The sequence below is a fragment of the Callospermophilus lateralis genome, unplaced genomic scaffold (genome assembly GCF_048772815.1).
Source record: "Callospermophilus lateralis isolate mCalLat2 unplaced genomic scaffold, mCalLat2.hap1 Scaffold_167, whole genome shotgun sequence".
In the NCBI taxonomy this organism is placed as follows: Eukaryota; Metazoa; Chordata; class Mammalia; order Rodentia; family Sciuridae; genus Callospermophilus; species Callospermophilus lateralis.
In genome coordinates, this window is record NW_027512751.1 from 1,627,920 (window position 1) to 1,649,786 (window position 21,867).

General features: G+C 32.2%; 1 pseudogene; it reads left to right on the forward strand.

Annotated features, from left to right (window-relative positions):
* The first annotated feature begins 1,128 nt into the window (after nucleotides 1-1,128).
* LOC143387399 (lipase member I-like) lies at nucleotides 1,129-20,624 on the forward strand (annotated as a pseudogene).
* Nucleotides 20,625-21,867: the final 1,243 nt, after the last annotated feature.

A 21,867-nucleotide genomic window follows, 5' to 3' on the forward strand; every position in this document is an offset into this window, starting at 1 on the left:
AGTTCATTTCTTTTTGTTTTTTTTTTCTGATAGATTCTTAGAAGTAGATTTGCTGAGATAAAATATACTAACACATTTGTAAATATTTCATATATGTTGACAAATTCTCTTCCAAATATTATAGAGTTAATGTTCAAGAAGGAATATAAGCACACATTCTCATTAAAAGTTTATTTGGAAAACAAACTTTTGGAATTATGTTGTTATTATGAAAAGAGTTACAATTCTGAAAATCTATGAAAGAGAAAATAAAAAGTGGCTGTTGTTTTACTATGTGGCAATGAGCATTTTTAATCTTTCTTACTTATTTTATTTTCTGCCTTAGTTTCTTCTGGGAATTATAAAGGGAGAGAAAAAGAAAGAGAAAGAGAGAGGGAGAGAGAACACATATAGTTTCATAATGACATTTAAAGTGATTTATAATTTTGTGCCAAGAATAAGTGTGTGGTGCACACATATGGAGATACACGCATAAATATAAATTTTTCAAAGAGTGTGTCATTTTATATGTTCTCACTGTTTGTGTTTATCAGTCATTTGGTATTTACCCTAATCAATGGTATAGGAAGATTTTTCTATTTTTATTTGATAGGAAAATGTTACCTTGTTTTTATTCATATTCATTAGAGAACTGGTCAAGTAAAATATCTTTTTACCTAAAGCTTATTATTCATATATAAGTACTATTCTATAAAGGTATTGTTAAAGTTCATAATTCAAAATCAATTTATCTATCTTACTGGTGGTGGGCTCATCACTTCTTTATTAGCAATATTCATGACTTTAGTCACAAACATTGCTATAATTTCCTATTTTATACAGATAAACAACCCATGATTTTTAATGAATCATATTTATTTTTTTGCCTGATCAGTGCATTACTTTGAACAGTGAAGTTGATTAGTGAATTATATTTGATTGCTAAGAAAATTTTGAAATCCCCCAACCCTCATATTCAATTCTGTTCTTTATAATAGCATCAAGAATCCAATAATATCTAAGTTCTCAGCTTGATTGACTTTTTAAATTTTAATTTCAGAGAATAAAAGACCATGCATTGAATTCTCTCATCTAAGTGTAAAGGATTCCTTAAAAGATTTGTTTATTCCCAGATTAAAGATAGTTCTGATGATGTATACAAGGAACAACCTGAACTGTGCTGAGCCACTTTTAGGGCTCAATAACTCACTCAATGTTAATTTCAACACACAAAAGAAAACAGTCTGGCTGATTCATGGATACAGACCAATGGGCTCCACCCCATCATGGCTTTCAAATTTGTAAGGAGTTTATTGCATAAAGAAGATATTAATGTAATTGTAGTAGACTGGAACCATGGTGCTACAACTTTTATTTACAACAGAGCAGTTAAAAACACCAGAAAAGTTGCTGAGACTTTGACTAAGTACATTCAATATCTTTTGGTAAGTCTGGAAATTTTATCATTAATCTTGCTGTACAATATATAATGTGTTATGTAATACTACTTGTGATAATAAAAGTAATACTTTTTTCCCATAAGCATTTAGAATTATAGCTTTGAAATTCTAATTTGTGCAGTCTTATTATCTTTGCATCAAAATATAATTGTATATCTAGGTTTACCTTATTTTAAAATATTTCTCATAAACATTTATTATGATTAATTTAAAACATTGTAAGACTTTTTGACTCTAACTAAATTAACTTCAGAATAAAGTAGTGATCCTAAGTGGGCAGAGGGGATAAAGTATATAATCTTTTCATTATTTGGATATTTTCCCTAAAATATGTCTTAACATGTTTACATTAATCAAATATGAATTTGGTAAAAGACAGGGGAAAACAGTCTGAAAAGTAGATTAATTTTATCAATGTCAAAGGAAATTCCATTCAGGTTTGCTCAAAGTGGGGATGGGTCAGGTAAATTTAGGCCAGTTCTGGGTCATCTATAGTTTGAATGAGTTTTCTTAACCATGTCAACCTTTATGGAGACTCATGTTTGTCCTGAGAGGTGGTGGTTATGGATAATTGAAAGACAGAAGGGTTAATTTGGTCTGTGGTACATTCTTGGGCTTGAAATTGCACATGTTGTGCTGAACTTCCAAGTCTTTGCTGAAATTAAACAAGCATAGTAAATCCAAGAATCAGCTACATATAGTGGCTAGAAGTCAGACTCAGTGGTTCAAAGTCCAGATCCTTCACTAACCATCACAATTTGTTAACCTCTCTATGTGCATTTCCTTATTTTTGCATTTAAGATAAAATTTTATAATAATGTTTATAGAAATATTAGAAGAATACATAGATATATAAAAAATGTTCATGTGTATGTATGTGTTTAGCCAATGAATACCATTTAGTAATCATTGAATACAATCAACTTTCATTATTACTTTTATGTTTCCTAATTTGGAGAAAATCATACCATCCCTTTGAAAGGAAAAAGAGATAATTGCCTTACTCATTGCTATCAGTAGGTTATAAAAGTGCACCATCAATTTTTTTCTGGTTATACATTTTACATAATAAAAACGAACCTCAAAGTATGGAAAGGGTGAGAGATAAGTAGAGAAACTTGGGAAAATTTGAAGCATAGATAAATTTCTAGCAATACTTCAAAGTTCAGTAACTGTTTTAAAAAATAACACAAATTGTTCAGTAGCACTAAACTTTGGAGAAATATTTCCTTCAAGTTTTGGGGCATTGCTCTGAAGTATTTTAAGAACTTTATTGCTTTGTGCTGGGAAAGCCTGCCTAGTTTTCCCTTAGTGGCAATTTACATCTTTCTGTAAGCCTTCAGGCATGTCACCATGTAGACTAGACATGATTTGCCTACAAGTCTTCTATTATTTCCTTTTGAATATGGTGGAAGAAATACACCCTCATGTAAGCTCCTAACACCTCCATCTTCCCACCTCTACCATTGACTAACAGGTTTTCAAACCCTGACCTTGGCAGATTAGATTCCATCATTATCCATCTTGTGATAGGGGAAGCCACTTAAAATCCATAATCCTCATTTTATCATTTCTGAAGTAGAAATGATTATTACACTTTCACCAGCTTTTCTAGGATTTTTGATAGAATCTAAACAGAGAAAATGGAGAGACAGATTAGCATAAACTTTGGAGTCAGATTGATCTGGGGTATGTCTTAATTCATTTGAACTGCTGTAACAAAAAACAAGCTATACATAGTGACTTACCTTTAAATAAAAGTTTAATGATAATTAAATAAAAGTTTAATGATAATTAAATAAAAGTTTAACTTGTTTCAAAAATTTAAAACGTTATCTTCTCTTTCTCCCAGAAATGAATTAAGCCATGAGAAAAAAGAATGAGTTTTAGAACATGGTTGTGTGAGACAGGATTTGTAAATACCCAAAATGAAAATTGTGACATTCTTAATTTCAATTGTAGACACATGAAGCATCTCTTGACAATTTTCACTTCATAGGCATGAGCTTAGGAGCTCATATTAGTGGTTTTGTTGGAAAGATATTTCATGGTGGACTTGGAAGAATAACAGGTAAAACTATTTTTAATAAATTATTATTTTAGCACACTTTTAAGTATCAGAAGTTATTTAAAATTTAGCAGGTACAAAAAATGAAGCAATAGAAATTATGTATGCACATTTATTTTTCTGTGCTCGTCTTCAAATATTAGATATAAGTAAGATTCTAAAATATTTTTTAGTTCTGAATACAGCTCATATGACTTGAGATAGAAATGAGAGGAAAAGATCTATCCCTGTATTTCTATCTAAATTATTGTTGTAAGAATACACAGGAAAATTCGGCACATTAAATTAAACTTTATTGTACTTCATGTATGCTGATATAAGAATGATAAGAATATGGCGATGTACTTAATTTTCACAAAACTGTATTTCAGTTTTTAAAGTGTTTTACTTGAGTGCTAGAAGAATCAAGAGTCGGTATCCAAGTTTGAGGGGTTCTGATTCCCAATTTCCCACATATTCCCATGACAGAGTTACTGTATCCACAAAACTCCGTAACCAAATAATGCCAACATAGACTTTCTTCCTTCCTCTAGATGTGGTGGTGATTTTAGAAGAAGTACAATATCCTTCCTTGAACAATTTATGTTATTTTTAAAAGTTATTTATATGTATGTCTGTAGAATATTGACAACATTTTGAAGTATTAATAAAAGACAATAAACTTTTAGTTGAGTTTTAGAAAAGAGGAAAAGTAGACAAGAAAAAATTTGTATGGATGGATATATATTTCTACCTATTAGTCAAATTTAATGGCTCCATCTTGGGACTATTTAAATAAAATAAGAATACTAGAAGGGCCCAAGATGAGCAACATATTTTTCAAATAAATTTTTAAGATGGTACTTTCTTCCACTGCATATATGCTGTCAAGGAAATTAATTTTATCTCCCCTGACTTTTGATACAATTCAGAAAATCATGAGTCTAGAATTTTATGTAAAATTTAAGCTACTCTATAAGTAATACTTATATTACATAGAAATTTTAAATATTTTTTTTCTTAAGAGAATGTGTACACATACTATTTATTATCTTTTCCCCTCCAGGAGAAGTTATAGTTGTTATTAAACACTGAACTTCTAATTTGCTAACAATTGTTACCTAAACGAAAATTCTAGAAATGTTTCAAAATGTTGTGTGTAGGTATCTCTAAGGTGGTTTAGTTTGACTGTCTTCAAATGTTGATATTAAGTATTCAAATAATGAAGATACATGATATTTATCAAGTTTTACTTACCTTTAAATATGGTTTGGGGGCAGATTTCAACTTAAAGTGCTTAGTATGTTTCTAATGTAATATTAATAAAACAACCATGAAATAAATGAGCATCAAGTAAGACTTGATTAGATTAATCATTCCTTTCTTGAATTTCAGCTCTTGATCCTGCTGGGCCAAAATTTACTGGAAAACCATCAAATAGTAGATTAGATTACACTGATGCAAAATTTGTAGATGTCATCCATTCTGATGTCAAAGGTAAAGCAGTGGCTTAATGATTTAAAAATAAAAAATGTAGACCCTGGAGAAGAGGAGATAATAAGAGGAAGAAGGGATGTGGATAAGATGTTTCATGTTAATGATTTTCTGCATTGTCGAATGACACTGTTTGTCTCAGTTTGCCTCATTCAGGTTTCAAGAAGTAGCACATCATCCTAAAAATGAAAATTTTGGGTAACATAATTTGTTCTATTCAAGCCATTAATAGTCATTGATTTGATCCTCTTCCCCCCTTTTTTAAACCTAAATTCCATCTTTTAAAAAATAACTTTAGAATCTAAGTACTAGTACTAGTACTTTTCAATAGATTTTGTAAGCAATTTTGTTTTAAGTGATTGTTGCCTACCTGATTATATACATTTTGTGATTATTGGGTACTTTTCTTCTTAGGTTTAGGTATCCAAGAGCCATTGGGACATATAGATTTTTATCCAAATGGAGGAAAAAAAGAACCTGGATGTCCTAAGTCAATTTTTTCAGGTATATGAAATAGTATTTGCCAATGAACTATGCATGATTGGAAATGGTGAAAGAAAATAATTTATTTTTTCTTTTTTAATCTTTGGGCAATAGTTTGATGTAATCTTTTTTTCCCCAAGATTCAGGATAGTTATTGATCATAAATACTTTAATTTGACCCTGAGTCATTCATAAAGATTGCCAGTAGTCATATCATTTGGTTATGAATGAGACCTATTATGTAATGTTTCCAGTGATTTTAGTTCATCATTTTAAATGTTAGGAAAACTTTTAAGTTATTGAGAAAGCACCATGTAGCTAAAGTATCATGTAACACACATTTGATCTCAAAATTCAATATTCACCATCACCATTTTATTGTACAAACAAATATTCTCAATTCTTGATTGTCTTATATAGAGAGATAGATGAACAGCTGCTACAGGTGTGGAATTTGGCTCATCTTAGAGCCATGGTGATAAATATTCTTAGGTTCACAGCAGTAATGAGTAAGACATAACACAGAGCCAAAAGCTGCTGAAGATAGACGAGTATGGTCAAAGGGAGAGGATGCTAGACCTTGGGATAGGAAAGAGAGATCATAAAGTTTCAATGTCATCTGCTTCCATAGGTATTTCTTATGCTGGATGGAAATCTTAGAGGTAGAGAATTAGAAGGGAGAGATATATACTAGTTATTAAATATGCTAGCTTTGTGTTTTTACAACCTGCTTCTATTGAAATTAAACATCCTTGCTGTATTAGTAATTACTTTATGAAAAATATTATTAATTTTTCTGCAAAAGATATGCTAAAGTTAAGTTTTTAATGGTACTGTTTGTTAAGGGGCTTGAGATATAACTAAATTGTAGTCAACAATTTCATATTTATGAGGTGCACAGAATTTAGTAGAGCTTAATCTTCAGTTTTTCTTTAATTAATCTCAGTTTAATACATCTATAGTTCTTTTTCTTTTTTTTCTCTAAAGGATTGGAATATATTAAGTGTGACCACCAGCGAGCAATTCACTTGTTCATGGCAACTTTGGAAACAAACTGCATTTTTGTTTCATTTCCTTGTTCTTCATACAGAGATTACAAGGCTTGCTTATGTGTGGACTGTGGCAGCTTTAAGGAAAACTCATGTCCTAGGCTAGGAGAGAGGAATTGGTATAGTTACTGTAATTCCTTTTGAAAATGAATACCCTAATTATTAGTATTTTCTGCTGTATTTAAATTATAAAATCAATTATTTATGTTATGTGTTAATTTGCTAACATTTTATGGAAAATGCACCTGTGGAGATGTGGTACTGCCAGAAAAAATATTTTATTTACTACTAAATTTTAAAAGATAATTAATGAGAGAAATAGATCAACTGCCTTCATGTACTTAATATAAGGGCAGATTTCAATGCCCTCATTATGACCCATGTTCTTGATAGCCAAATGGATCTAACTATTTATCATCAAATTATATTTACATTTAAATAAAGAAACTTGCCCATTTTTTGCAGCCCTCATAATTTGTTTTTAATGTGAAGTTTCAGGAGCAAGTGAAGAGGTGTGAACTACAGATAGATTTTTATTTGGTATCAGCAAGTAGTCATGAATCCTACATGGTTCACACCTTCTAAATCAATAAAGCTTGGTAAGAGCATTTAGGCATTGCAGCTTCTAAAAATTAAAATCTTCCAGTGGAAAATTATAAAGCAAAAAGAATGCATATGAAAATAGAATGTTAGAATTTCAGGGACTGTTCAGTGTTTCCCAAAGAAAATACTAGAGCCTAGCATATAAACGTCCAGTCAGTATCAAGGAAAAATATACCAGAAATGTTTCTAAAACCAAAGGAGCTCTAAGAGTAAGTAGTGATTACAAAGGCTGAATCCAATCATATGCAACCAGTTTTCTTTAGCAGGACTAAAATATATGGAAAATCTCTAGGCAGGTATGCATTACACAAAATTGTTATTATCCTAGTTCACATCTGCCCACATGACATCATGTGGGTTCATTTTCTGCAGAGCTCTTTTAGGATTGTTTTTTTGGTCTTATTGTTTTTTCATATTTGACCCAGATTGGTTAAGAGCGTATGTGGTGGCTGGGGTTGTGGCTCAGCAGTAGAGCGCTCATCTAGCACATGCGAGGCCCTGGGTTCAATCCTCAGCACCACATAAAAATAAATAAATAAAGATATTGTGTCCAACCAAAAAATAAATGTTAAAAAAAAGAGAGCATAAGTAGGAACTAAAGTTAAACGTGTGAAATCTCCACTAAGCATTCGTTCTACTTCATTCAAATCTCCATGTTGGAGGAAGGAGTTGAGGAACAAAGAAGCATTTGAAATATGTATGTGCATATATATTTAATAAATATTTAAATTTTATAAATATGGAAATCTGTTATATATAATACAATTCTATATGCATATGTGTACATTTATTAAATATGTTATCTACTATGTGTCTGTGTATAGATGCCCTTTATGCTATTAACATATTTATATTGTACATCATATATATACATGCATATCATATGTGTATGTATGTATGCATGTGTATGTAGGAAAACTGAGGGCTATACCCAAAGAACTAAATTATATTTTCATTTACTACATTGTATTCTGCAGAACTTACTAAAGAGTTACAAGTACAATTATGAATTCATAATATAGTAGTAAAACCTATTATAAATAGACTATAAGTCTTGTGACGTGTTAAATTCTGATTAGACTGTTAGAGAGTGGATTTATTGATGAATCCTGAATTTGAGTTGTTATTGTAGTTGAAATAAGTAGAATACTATACTTTTTTTTTTAGTTGTCACTGGACCTTTTTATTTATTTATTTATATGCAATGCTGAGGATCAAACCCAGGGCCTCACACATGCCAGGCAAGTACTGTACCACTGAGACCAGCTCCAGTTACCAATACCACATCATTTAAAAAATGTTTTTTTAAATTATTAAAATCTATGACTGTGATTATTGCAATGATTATGCTTATTAATTCTTTAGTTATATTTTAGTGATTTGAAATATGCATGTTATTTGATAGAAGTTCAATATCCCATGTTCTTTTTCTTAAATCTTAGGTTATTAAGCTCAGCTATGGAAAATTGGCTTAAAAGGAAGAGTGGAAGGATGGCCTCATAGGACCATTGTGTATTTGGATACTAGTAGTACAAGTCCATTTTGTAGTAAGTTGTTAACATTTTTAATAAATGAAAAAATATTATTTTTTTGTATTCCTTTAAAAAAAATTTTTTTTTGCACCAAGGATTGAACTCAGGGGCATTAACCACTAAGCCACATCCCCAGTCCTTTTTTATGTTTTATTTTGAGACAGGGTCTTCCTGAGTTGCTGAGGGCCTCACTAAATTGCAGGGGCTGGCTTTGAATTCAAGATCCTCCTGCCTCAGCCTCCCAAGCTGCTGGGATTATAGGCATGTGCCACCATGCCTGCTGTAGTCCTTTTTATTTTATTGAAAATATGCTTTGTACTCTCCCAAATTCCATCACTTTAAAAAATTTGTTACAGATAGTTGAACAAATTTGACTAAGGACTTTATTTTTTTAGATAAGTTGATCAGATGCTTGTATAATATTTTCCCAAAGAAATGATCCTAGCCTCCTTCAAAATAACATGATTTGTTTTCCAGAAATCATTTCAGCATATAAATCTTAGGAAGCCTAAGACTTTTGTATATGTTATTTATACCAAATTAAGACTTAAAGTGTATACATCTGAAAATGGCAAATAAGTAATAATCTCCCTAATATATTTAGAGTTAAATGAGAGAAAATGTGTAGAATAGGAGAGAATGTTATGCCAGTTGTATTACATAATTAACTTAAAGAGGACCCATGTAAGATAGCACAATTATTTTCTTTAGAGATGAAAAGCTGGAAGTGATTTATAAAGAAATCACTTTATATGGATATTATGAGGTTAGTTTCTAGTTAGTGGCATTGACTTTGGTGTCTGAGGAATTTAGGAGGGCCAGTTACTGTTAAGGTTTTGAAGTTGTACTCACTGTCAGTTCAAGAAATTATAATTCTTTAAACCTTAATTGTATGTCCTGTTATACTGAATTGAGTCTGTCCACTAATGAATTAAAATTTTTATTTATTAATTTTAGATTTGCAAATAGAAGAACTAATACAGAGCTACACACCTTTTATCCAATTTCCCTCCATGGTAACATTTTATAATACTATAGGTAATATAATTTCATTAGCAGTATATTGATGTTTGTATAGTCCATCTTCTTTATTCAGATCTTTTCCAAAATTGTGTATATATGTATGTGTGTGTATGTATAATATGTATACAGATTAGTCACATGTATATGGTATGTCTCTACCACTACAGTTAAGATACTGAGCAGTTCATCACCCCAAGGATTCCTTATGTTGTGCTTTTATAACCATATATGCTACTTCCCAGCTGTCTCTGACTTCTGACATCCATTAAAATATATTTCTATAGTTTTGTCATTTCAAAAATGCTATATAAAAGGAATTATTTAGTATGTGATTTTGTTGTTGGCTCTTCTTCATGCAACATAACCTGAAAGGTCATTCATGTAACATGTAAGAATAATTCATTCCTTTTCTTCTGTGAGTAGTATTCCAGAGTATGTATGCACTATAGTTTGACCGTTGAGCTGTTAAAAGAGCATAGAGGATGAATTTAGTTTTTTGGCTATTACAAATAATGCTATTAAGAATTTTGTGTACAAAGTTTTGTGTGAATATGTTTTCATTTATGTCACAAGGCTCAGGAGTGCAATTGTTGTATCATAAACTAATTGCTTGCTTAAGTTTATAAGAAACTGACAATTGTTTTCCAAAATGGCTGTATCATTTTGTATTCCCCTGAGCAAACTATGCATGATCTATTTTCTCTGATTCCCACTTGGCTTTGTCATTATTTTTGAAATCTTACTGATTCTGAAGAGCATATACTGACACCACATTTGACTTTAACTTGCATTGCCTGACATGTGATTATATTGAATATCATTTTATAAGTCCTTTTTAGGTGAAGAGTGTGTTCACTCCTTTTTGGCATTTTCCAATTGGATTATTTTTTAACTATTGAGTTTGAGATTTCTTTACATATTGTAGAAATTATTACTTATTAGTTATTTGGTCTGAAAATATTTTCTCAGGTTCTGCAACTCGTCTTCACAGTTTTTTACTGTTTCATGTTAGTTATACATGACATTAAGATTCATTTTTACATAATTAAAAAAACATGGAATGTAAGTTACTAAAATTCTGTCCCCTGTATTTCCCCTTCCTCTTGCAGTTCCTTTCCTCTACTCTATAGACTTTTCTGCTGTTTATTTTTTAGTTTTCTTTTTGTTGTTGTTATTGATGGTGAGATTCACGGTGATATATTCATATATAGGCATAGAAAAGTTAGGTTAGATTCATTCCTTTATTCTTCCTTTATCCTCTCCCTTCTTCCTCCCCCTTAGTCTCCTCCACCTAGCTTACCCATCTTTCTTTTATTTGATGGGATCCCCCACTGTTTCCCACTCTCTCTTCCTTTCTTTCTCTCATTTTTTCCTCCTTACTTTGGGCTTGATTTCACATATGAGGGAAAACATTGGGCCTTTCACTTTCTGAGTGTAGCTTATTTCTCTTAGCATCATAGTCTCCGGATCCATCCATTTACCAGCAAATGCCATAATTTTATTCATTTTTATGGCTGAGTAAAACTCCATCGTGTATGTGTACCACATTTTCTTTATCTACTCATCTGTTGAAGCTGAAATATGGTTGGTTTCATATTTCAGCTGTTGTGAATTGTCCTTCTGTAAACATTGATGTGGCTGAGTCACCATAGTATGCTGATTTTAGTTCTTTTGAATATGTGCTGAGGAGTGGTATAGCTGGATCATATGGTAATTCCATTCCTAGATTTTGATAAATCTCCATACTGCTTTCCATACTTGTTGCACTAGTTTGCAGTCCCATCAACAATGCATGAGTGTACTTTTTCTCTCATATCCTCACCAACACTTACTGTTATTTGTATTCTTGATAATTGCTATTTTGACTAGAGTGAGATGAAGTCTCACCATAGTTTTGATTTGTATTTACTTGATTACTAGCAATGTTGAACATTTTAAAAATAGATTTTTTGGCCAGTAGTATTTTTTCTTTTGTGAGGTGTGTGTTCAGTTCATCTGCCTACTTATAAATTAGGTTATTTGTTTTTGGTGTCAAGTTTTTGAGTTCTTTATATATATTCTTAATATTAATACCCTACCAGAGGTGTGGGTGACAAAGATCTTTATTGTGTAGGCATTCTTATTACTTTCCTTTGCTGTATAGAAGCTTTTTAATTCAATGAGATCTTACTTATTGGTTTTTAAGTTTATTTCTTGCATTTTAAGGGGCTTGCTAAGCAGGTAGTTCCTATGCTAAAATGTTACAGTGTTGGGTCTACATTTTCTTTGAACAGTTGGAGAGTTAAAGACCTAATTCTGAGGTCTTTGATCCACTTTTAATTGACTTATGTGCAGGGTGAGAGATAGAGGCCAAGTTTCATTCTTCTACATATAGGATTCTAGTTTTCCTAGCTCCATTTGTTAAAAAGGCTAACTTTTCTCCAGTGTATATTTTTAGCAACTTTCTTTTGTTTAAGATAACTGTATCTACATGGATTTGTCTCTGTGTCTATTCTGTTCCATTCATTTTCATGTCTGTCTGGGTTGTCAGCACCATGCTGTTTTGTTACTATAGCTCTCTAGTGTATTTCAAAGTCTGGTATTATGATGTCTACAGCATCATATTTTTTTTTCAGGATTTCTTTGGCTGTTCTACATCTCTTATTTTTCCAAATGGATTTTAGAATTGCTTTTTCTAATTCTGTAAGAATATCATTGGCACTTCAATGGAGATTGCATTGAATCTTTATACAATGCTTTTGGTAGTATGGCGATTTTAATAATATTGATTCTGCAGATCCAAGAACAAGATGTAAAGTTCTTTTGGATATATACTGAGGAGTGGTATAGCTGGATCACATGGTAATTTCATGATATTTACATCTCTTGCATTAGAAGTTTTCATATTCTAAAGTCTTCTTCAGTTTTTTTTCTTCATTTTTCTATAGTTTTCACTGTAGAGATCCTTGACATCTTTTGTTAGATTCATTCCCATGTATTTTATTTTATTTTCTGAGGTTAATGTGGATGGGATAGTTTTCCCAATTTCTTTTTCAGTGGGTTATTATTGGGTTTATTATTTCAGTAGTTTTGCCTCTGGAAGGTATACCGTACTAAATTTTCATGAGGGCATTTTGAATAGGACCTACTGTGAACTTGCCCTACTACGGTTATTTAATTTAATAGAGTCATTTAATTTAATCTTTCAGCAGCCCAAAAAATTGGGGGTGATGGTAGTCAAGCAGATATAGCTTGGACTATTAATCAGATAATTAAGAAACCTTATCATATTTCCTTAGAAATCTTATTGAAAAGTACAAATTGTTTAATTTGCCTAAATTTTGAATGTTGTTTATTTTTTTGATTTGCAGATTAATTAGAATTTATTAGGTATTTGGCCAAATCCTAACCACAACCATAACTAGGTTCTTATTCTTTGTTTTTAAGACTAGTCAAAAGTTGACAAACAAGTCAGGTGCAGTGGTACACACCTGAAATCTGAGCAGCTCAATAGCTAAGACAGGAGGATTTTGAGTTCAAAGCCAGAGTCAGCAATGACAAGGCTCTAAGGAATTCATTGAGAGACTCTGGCTCTAAACAAAATACAAAATAGGACTAGGGATGTGACTCAGTGGTTGAGTGCCTCTGAGTTCAATTCCTGGTATTCCCTCCCTCAAAGAAAAAGAAGCTGAGAAACAAGCAAAATATATTACTTAAGGACAAAAAGAGAGCTTCTAATGAATATCATTTAACATATATAATATAGGACTAAATTAAATAATATATATCTCTGTGTATTTGTATATGTACCAAAATTAAAGTTTAAAAATATTGTGAATGGCCTTTTATATTTTTATTTTGTAGCTTATTATTTTGTTCTCAGTATAGTTCCTGTGGATGAAGCTATGAGTGATGGCTATATTTCATTTAGATTATTAAACCAACTTGGAACCATTGAAAATCCAAGGCTCTATGAGTAAGTACCATTTCATGTTTTCTTCTTTCATACATTAAATGTTTGCTATCTTGAGTATCCAGTTTAGAAGATAGTCCAAACAGAGTAAATTTCTATCCAAAGAGTATTAAAATGTTAGATATTACAAGGATCCCATGTGTCAACTTTGGATTCTTTCATTTTAAAGAGGAAGATATTGAATATGAGGCTGAATAGCTAATTAATATTATAGAACTGGTTACTACCTCAGTTACAAGAGTACAAGAAGAAATGTTTTGTTTTCTCTCTGTCTTTTCATTCTTTTTTTAAAAAGTTGGATGTGGGCATGATACCTTATTTATTTTTATGTAGTGCTGAGAATCGAACCCAGTGCCTCACACGTGCTAGGCAAGTACTCTACCGCTGATCTATGACTTCAGCCTCATCTTTCCATTCTTAATTCCAGTATTCTTCCTAACAATTTTGCCTTCCCGATTTCTTCAGTTTTCATGCAACATCATGTTTACAGTGGCGAAAGTGAAGGTCCAGTGGCATCAGTTAATAACCAAGTGATGCCATTTTAGTATTTCAGAAAACCATGCTCAGCCACAAATTTCCTAAATAATAGGAGAGGGATGTTTTTCTTTAATCTTCTATTTAGCTTCTTATGCATGTGCAATTGTATATACATTTCTAATGTTATCTAATCATCTCAAAGCCAACTATCATGTGGGTTTCTTGAATGCCTGTGTGTTTAATAAATTCTTAAAGCAGGAAATTTATTTTCTCTCAAAAGTATGACAAATAGGTACATGTTAGAATTGAAATTATGACTTCCAATATAGTGTGTTGGACTTCTGGAAAGCGATTAAAAAACAGAATTGCTTTCAAAAGACTCACAGTTACCATGTCAGGTGATTAAATAAAAGATAAATTTTATTTTGCTATGGATGCACTTATAATAGTTTGGTTTAACTTTTGAATGGCTATTGATGATATTGGAGCTTCAGGGGGTTTAGTTGGATCTCAAACATTTGCTCCTGTCACATTTTAGGTAGTCCTAGTACCTGAATTGGCAAATTGATTAAGTCTAATGTGTGAGGGACCTTAGACCTGAGTATACAGTGATATATAGATTTATTCAGTCATTAACTATGAACTAGGAAAAAGTTCCTGCCAATTTTATTTGCACAACAATAGCAGTGTTTTTAATATTATTGTATTATTAACATTTAATTAAAATAAGAATAACATTAAAATATAAAAGGAGACACACTTTAAAACTGATACAGTGTTTAAGACAAAATATTTTAGACCATGAACTACACAAAGAAAATGATTTTAAAAAGTTCATGTTGATAAAAATCACTGAAAACCTCCGTACTGAAGAAAAGTAAAGACCTTCCATCATGGGAAGCGATGATCATCCTCAGGAATAATATTCTTGGTTGAGAGTCAGGCAGTTTTTAAAAACTTTTGAGAAAAATGAATTTTTTAATATTAAAAATTCTAACATTAATTTTCTAAAGTTAGTAAAATCATTGCAGATAATTTAATGGTAAAATGAATGTAGTAGGGCTGGGGATGTGGCTCAAGCGGTAGCGTGCTCACCTGGCATGTGCCGGGCACTGGGTTCCATCCTCAGCACCACATACTAATAAAAATAAAGATGTTGTGTCCACTGAAAACTAAAAAATAAATATAAAAATCTCTCTCTCTAGAAAAAAAAAGAAATGTAATAATAATGCAAGAGTACCAATTATTCTTGTTCTTTTCCTTTTTGAAAGCTTTCTGTATTCATTTAGAAAAGAAGATAAAAGAAATAAAATTAGAATTTCAATCCAGATTTTTTACTTTTATCAAGCCCGGGTCTTTTATTATAAAAAGCTTTAAAGCGTTATTTACCTAATTTTGAACATTGGTCAAATGTGTTGTCATTGTATATATTATTGCATAATAGTTGACTACTTTTAAGTAACATTGTATGTAATTCTAATTTGAGTATGTATATTTATGCATATTCATATAGTCAATTACTTAGTCTTATCAGAAATATGCTTTTTTAGCTTTTGTATGAATTTACTTATCTAACACATTATTAATCACAAATCTTATTCAGACATTTTACAGAGTACTAAAACTCAAACTGAAATAATTTTATTGTTCACAAGGAAGTCACAGAATACTGGAAGACTAAGCCATAATTGCATCTCTGAGTAATCAGTTTTATGATAGAATATCACTAAGTTACTGTTAAAGCACAGAGGAGAAGCAAGGGAGCATTTGAAAATAAGGTGATGGACTCCAAAAACAGGGAGAAGTTATTTTCAAAGACAGGGAGATGGGAAAACACGTAATATAAGAATAGTGCACAGAGTAGAGTTCTCAAGAAGTTGCTTTGAATTTTTCTGGAAAGCAAACTTATCTCTTGATTTACTTTGCAAACATATGGAACACCATGGAGAAATGTAAAATATGGGAACATTCCGTGGTAAAATCTACCCATCTAACTCTGGATAATGGGTTTATTGTTTATATATTAATTATTATTGGGGATTTGAATTACTTTTTAGATGCTCTGGGAGTCAGAGAATGTTAATGATCTTTTATTTGCCTTTCCAAAATTGAAACAGGAATATTTCCTCACTGTAGAAAATGTGTCATTTTATAGACTGGAGAATGAGAATTGCCTTTAATTGTATCACACAAGAATATTCACACTTAACCATTTTTTTATAAAAATAATCATTCCACCCCTTCTTTCTCCTCTTTTTCCCCTTTCTTGTTCTTTTCCTTCTCTGTCTTCTTATGAGCCTCTTTTTTTTTTTTGGTGGTTGTTGTTTTTGCTCATGACCCTGTGGAAATATTTTTTTATTTAGCAAAATGTGAATCTTACTGAAAATGTGGTCTGCATCTGATTGTTATACTTAGTGATATAGTGTGGACACATTTCCCTTGTGACTAAAAAGCACTTAGATCTTATGAGACCAAAAGTATGAATATGCCAATGCAGGACTTTAAACAGGAAATACCAGTAATACAAGTTCAGATTGTAACAATTCTCTAGATGGATGAGCAGTAGGTAGATTAGAGGGAATGAGATTGGTGCCAAGAGTCCACAGATAGAGCTACTGCCATATTCCTATAAAAGATGAGGGGGTGTGGATCAAGCCAGTGGGCATGAAAAAGAAGTGTGAGACTCTAGAGGTTTTAAGGCTTACACATAGTTATGTGGTGTGTTTTTATGATTAAATGAATGTGAAAATCAAGAAAAGAAATCTATTTAGAGTAACTTTATGTGTGGAGCTTGGTGATTATTTAAAAAGTGGAGTGCTATTCCATAGTGAGGTAAGACTTATTTGGGGATGATCCAATTTAATCATTAAATTAAAAAATGTTGAGAATTTTCATAGCCCAGGAACAATGCTAGGGATGGGAAAGAAACTCTTGGACAAATTGGATCTCTGCCCTTATATGATTTCAGCATATTGGTTTTAAATTAATGATAGAAAGAACACAAGTAGGTCCATCATCCCTATTTTCAAACAATTTTATGTACATTGAGTCAGGCCCTCTGCTAAGTGTTTAGAATATTGCAATGAGCAAAACAGACTTGGTCCTCTCCTCATTAAGCTTGCAGCATAGTGAGGAATAGAAGGATAGACAAATTATAAATAAGATAAAAGTAAAATCTGTCCAGGAAAAATATCTTGAGACAAATTTATACTCATGTATGGAAACTTAAAGTAGGGAACATGAATTAGTGGGGTCATTAAAACATTTTGAGGCTATTTTTCATTAGTTGAGATCTAAATGATGAATAGGTCATGACCCCTGCTGCATTCTAGGCTGGGGACCCACAAATGCAAAGAACTTGATGCAGAAAGCAGAACAAGCCACTCTGGGACCTGACAGGAGCTCTGTGTTACAGAATAGAGGTAGAACAAATGAGAGGGGTGGGGAGGGAGAAAGATTAGAGAGAGAGAACTCCCAGATATCGCAGGAACAAGAATTCATAGGCCATGCTTCAGAATTTGTAATAAATTCACTGGACAAATGAAAATCACTGAAATGTTTTCATTGGGAAGTTTGACTGGGGCCAAGACTGTATTTTTATTTTGGAAAAACAATAGACCACATTGGTTGGAGAGGAAATTGGAGAGGGGATTGAGTGCTATTGCAAGAATATATATAGGCAAGATACAATGGTCTCCTGGGTAAGATGATTTGCAACGGAGATAGAAAAATGAGATTGGATTCAAAGATTCAAGATATTTTTTAAGTAAGATTCATATTAAGCATTTATGAAACACTAGATGTGGGGATTGACTGGAGAATGGTATTAGTGATGAATCCTGATTTTTGGGATAAGGCAATAGATGGTAGTATGAATTTACTTATCCAATGCATTAATTTACTTATCCAACACCATAAAGATAATAATGCCCTTTAATATCATTAGGAAATTTATGTTTTTGTTTAGATTTTATTTTCTTTTTGTTGTCAGGGAAAGGTGTTGGGGAAGATGATTCGTTTAGATTTGAAACTTCTAAGCTTTAGGCATCCTTGTGATATTCAAATGTCAAAGTGAAAACTGGTGGATATGTGTTTCTGGACTCTCAATTTGAGGTTGCTACTTGGTGATCATGAGCAACCTGTCAGCATTTAAAACCACTGGGGTGGATGCAAATTGGTGGGAAAGGTAACAGGTTCCTATACGGATATGTTGAATTTGAAGTATTGAGATCCAGATAACTTCTTGGAAAAACATTAGGGAGATATTCAATGACATATTCTGTGAAAGAGGAGGAGGTGGCTCTGCTGGGAGGGAGCTTGGATAAACCTTAAGGATAATGATGGCATCCTTCTTTGGGCCTAGCTGTTGTAAAGGAATAAAACAGGAGGGCAATAAAAATAAGATATGGTAGGAAATGTTTGTTCTTCAGTGTTTCTGTATGAGATTGTCACCTTGGTTTAAAGCAAGTCTTTCTTTTCTCAAAAGAGGAGTTTCTTTTAATAGAATTACTTACTTACTTACTTACTTAATTAATTAATGTTTTTACAGATTTTATTTCAATAGACTTTAAAAAACAATTTTCTCCCTTCTCTTCTTTCCTTTCTTCTCCTTAACTTTGTTTCTTTTCTTTTCCTCTCCTTCCCTTCCTTCTCTCATTCTTCTGCCCTGTTCCCTTTTTCCTCCATTTTGATCATGCTCCCCCTCATATGCTGCCTCCAGTTTTTCTTTTTTTTGCTCTTAGTTTTATCTAAAGAGACAAAATGCAGTGGAGTAGGTTGAGTCTCTTTGCAGACAGGTAAATCCATGTTAATTCAAACAATTCCAGGGACACGGAAATGAAGAATTGGTAGAGAAGCACCAGTGAGGCTGTTGACATCCCACGTGCTTGTCTATCAGCTGTATGACTTTAAGAAAGGCACCTGGATGCTCTGCTACTCACTTTTCTCATATATATAATAGTAATTCTCAGAATTCCTAATAAAAAGAGTTGTTGAAATAGTCAAATAAGGTCTAATATGTGGAGCATTGTTAGAATTCTGGGTACATCATGAGTGCTTAGGAAATTGTATTCACTAAATATTACCCTTAATTTTTCTTTTGAATTAGTTGAGATCTAAATGATGAATGGGTCACGGCTTTTATAGATTATCACTTTAAGTATAAAATCTTTGATAAGATTGCATAGAACAGTAGGGTTATTGTTTGAACTTCTAATCTGTTTAAGGAATTGTAATATTGAAGTGTCCAAAGAAAGAAATGTAAAACAAATAATCTTAAACAAATGTATAATCTAGGCACTCACTCAGAAAAACAAGATATATCACTTTTTAAAAAATTTATTTATTTGCTCTTATCAGTTATACATGACAGCAGAATGCTCTTCTATTCATTATACACAAATGGAGCACAGTTTTTTACATCTCTGGTTGTACCCAAAGTAGGGTCACACTATTCGTGCAATCATACATGCACATAGGGTAATGATGTCCATCTCATATCACCATCTTTCCTACCCCTGTGTCCCCTTCCCTCCTCCTCTTTGCCCAATCTAAAGTTTCTCCATTAATCCCAGCCCCTGCACCCCATTATGTATAAGCATCTACTTATCAGAGAAAAACATTTAGCCTTTGTTTGTTTTTGGGGGGGATTGGCTTACTTGGCTTAGCATCATGATATTCTCTAACTCCACCATTTATCTGCAAACGCCATAATTTTATTCTCTTTTATTGCTGAGTAATACTCCATTGTGTATATATACCACAGTTTCTTTATTAATTCATCTATTGAAGGACATCTAGGTTGGTTCCACAGTTTAGCTATTGTGAATTGGGCTGCTATAAACATTGATTTGGCTATGTTACTGTAGTGTGCTGCTATTAAGTCCTTTGGGTATAGGACTATCCAAGGAGTGGAATAGCTGGGTCAAATGGTGGTTCCATTCCAAGGTTTTTAAGGAATCTCCATATTGCTTTCCAGATTGACTGCACCAGCAGATTGGCTGCACCAGCAATGTTTGATTGTACCTTTTTCCCCACATCCTCACCAACTCTTATTGTAATTTATATTCTTGATAACTGCCATTCTGACTAGAGTGAGACAGGATATCTCACTTTTTTTTCCTCAAAAGTATTCACCCAATATATCTGTGGTAATGTATGTATTATTATTATTTTATTAGGTTTATAGTAAATTACTGTTTAGATTATTTTAATAAATATTTAACAAGTATTTTATTTGGCCTTTTCCATATCAAATTGTTTTCTAAATCCTGCTTCATTAGGATTATACTGATTTTAGACATAATGTATGTTTAAAATCATTAATATGCAAATTTTTTATTTAGGAAGAGCAAACCATTTTATAGACTTCAAGAAGTCAATATTCTTGCTCAATTTTTCACTGATGTTGTAAATATTTCAAGCATTGGTTTGACGTATTTCCAGACCAAAAATATACAATTTTCCACATGCAACTACAGGATCCAGAGTCTCATGTTAAAATCACTCACGTACCCAGAAAGATAAGACCACTCAATTTTTATTTCAATGTGTCATCTTTAACTTGAAAATCCCTTGTTAAGTAATATTGTAAATATTCATGTATAAATATTCAAGTATCTGTTTATTGTTGATTTCAGACTATATTATATGTAGATATTAGAGTGTTAAAAAGTATGAAATACATTTTTTTGGGCTTGGATAAAATTTATTTTGAAATTACATTACCTAAGTAAAGAAAATGCACACACACAGTCACTTCCTGAGACACAACAAACATGAAAAAGTGAGACAATGTGTGCCTTAGAGGTTTATCTATAGTTTCTTATTTATAATACATTTTCACGGAGTGGTTGAGAGCTGTCCTTTAGGTGGTGACCAGTGGTTGAAAACTATGATGAAACACAGGGTCACAGCAAATGCAGGCCGTCATGGCTTCTAGCCATTTATTCTTTCTCCCAATTTTATTACCATTTGGTTGGGGAAGGAAGAAAGTCCATTTTCATTTGATGCCCCTAAGATTCTGGAGATAACTGGAGATTCAACACAAGAACAGAGTGAAGAGAAGCTGACTCTACACACTTTAGTTTTATAGTCATTATAGTCATCTGTCTTGTTTGTCACTTATGTCACTGTTGCCTCCATTCCTATTGAAATGTGACACCATCATGACCATCTGGGGATCATCAGCTTAGCAGTACTTTGCTTCAGCCCACTGACTATTCTTGATTTCTTATACTCACAACCACAGAGGACTCCTTGTCTTTGTGGTGGTGATGAAAATGTTCACCAAAGAATTCATGTCTTCATCAATAACACTCTTGTGAAGGTATTAGGAACACTGAGGAGCTCCTTTGTGAGTTGGTCACCTGTCATTTGCATGTGTGAGTATTTCCAACAGTAAGCATCATCTGAGAGCCAGTAGAAAAGCCATGTGTGGATTGCTGGAAATCTCCATTCTTTTCTTGTCTATGATGCTTTCTCTTCATTTATCTTTATGTACTTGTGTATTTATATATTTGATTTCCCAATTACCTTCCTATGAATGTTGACAATAGTAAATATGAATTTGTGGAGAGTAAAAATAAAAATGATAAGAATACAGATTTACATGAAGTCTATATCAACAGAGAGGAGTTGGGAAAATTCTCTGAAGTATAGGTCATTTTATAACTTTGGGGGTAATATTTAGACACTAAAATGTCAACAAAATGCCATTATAATGACAAAAACTAAGGATTATTTTATTGTCATTTGTCTTGGGTTGAAA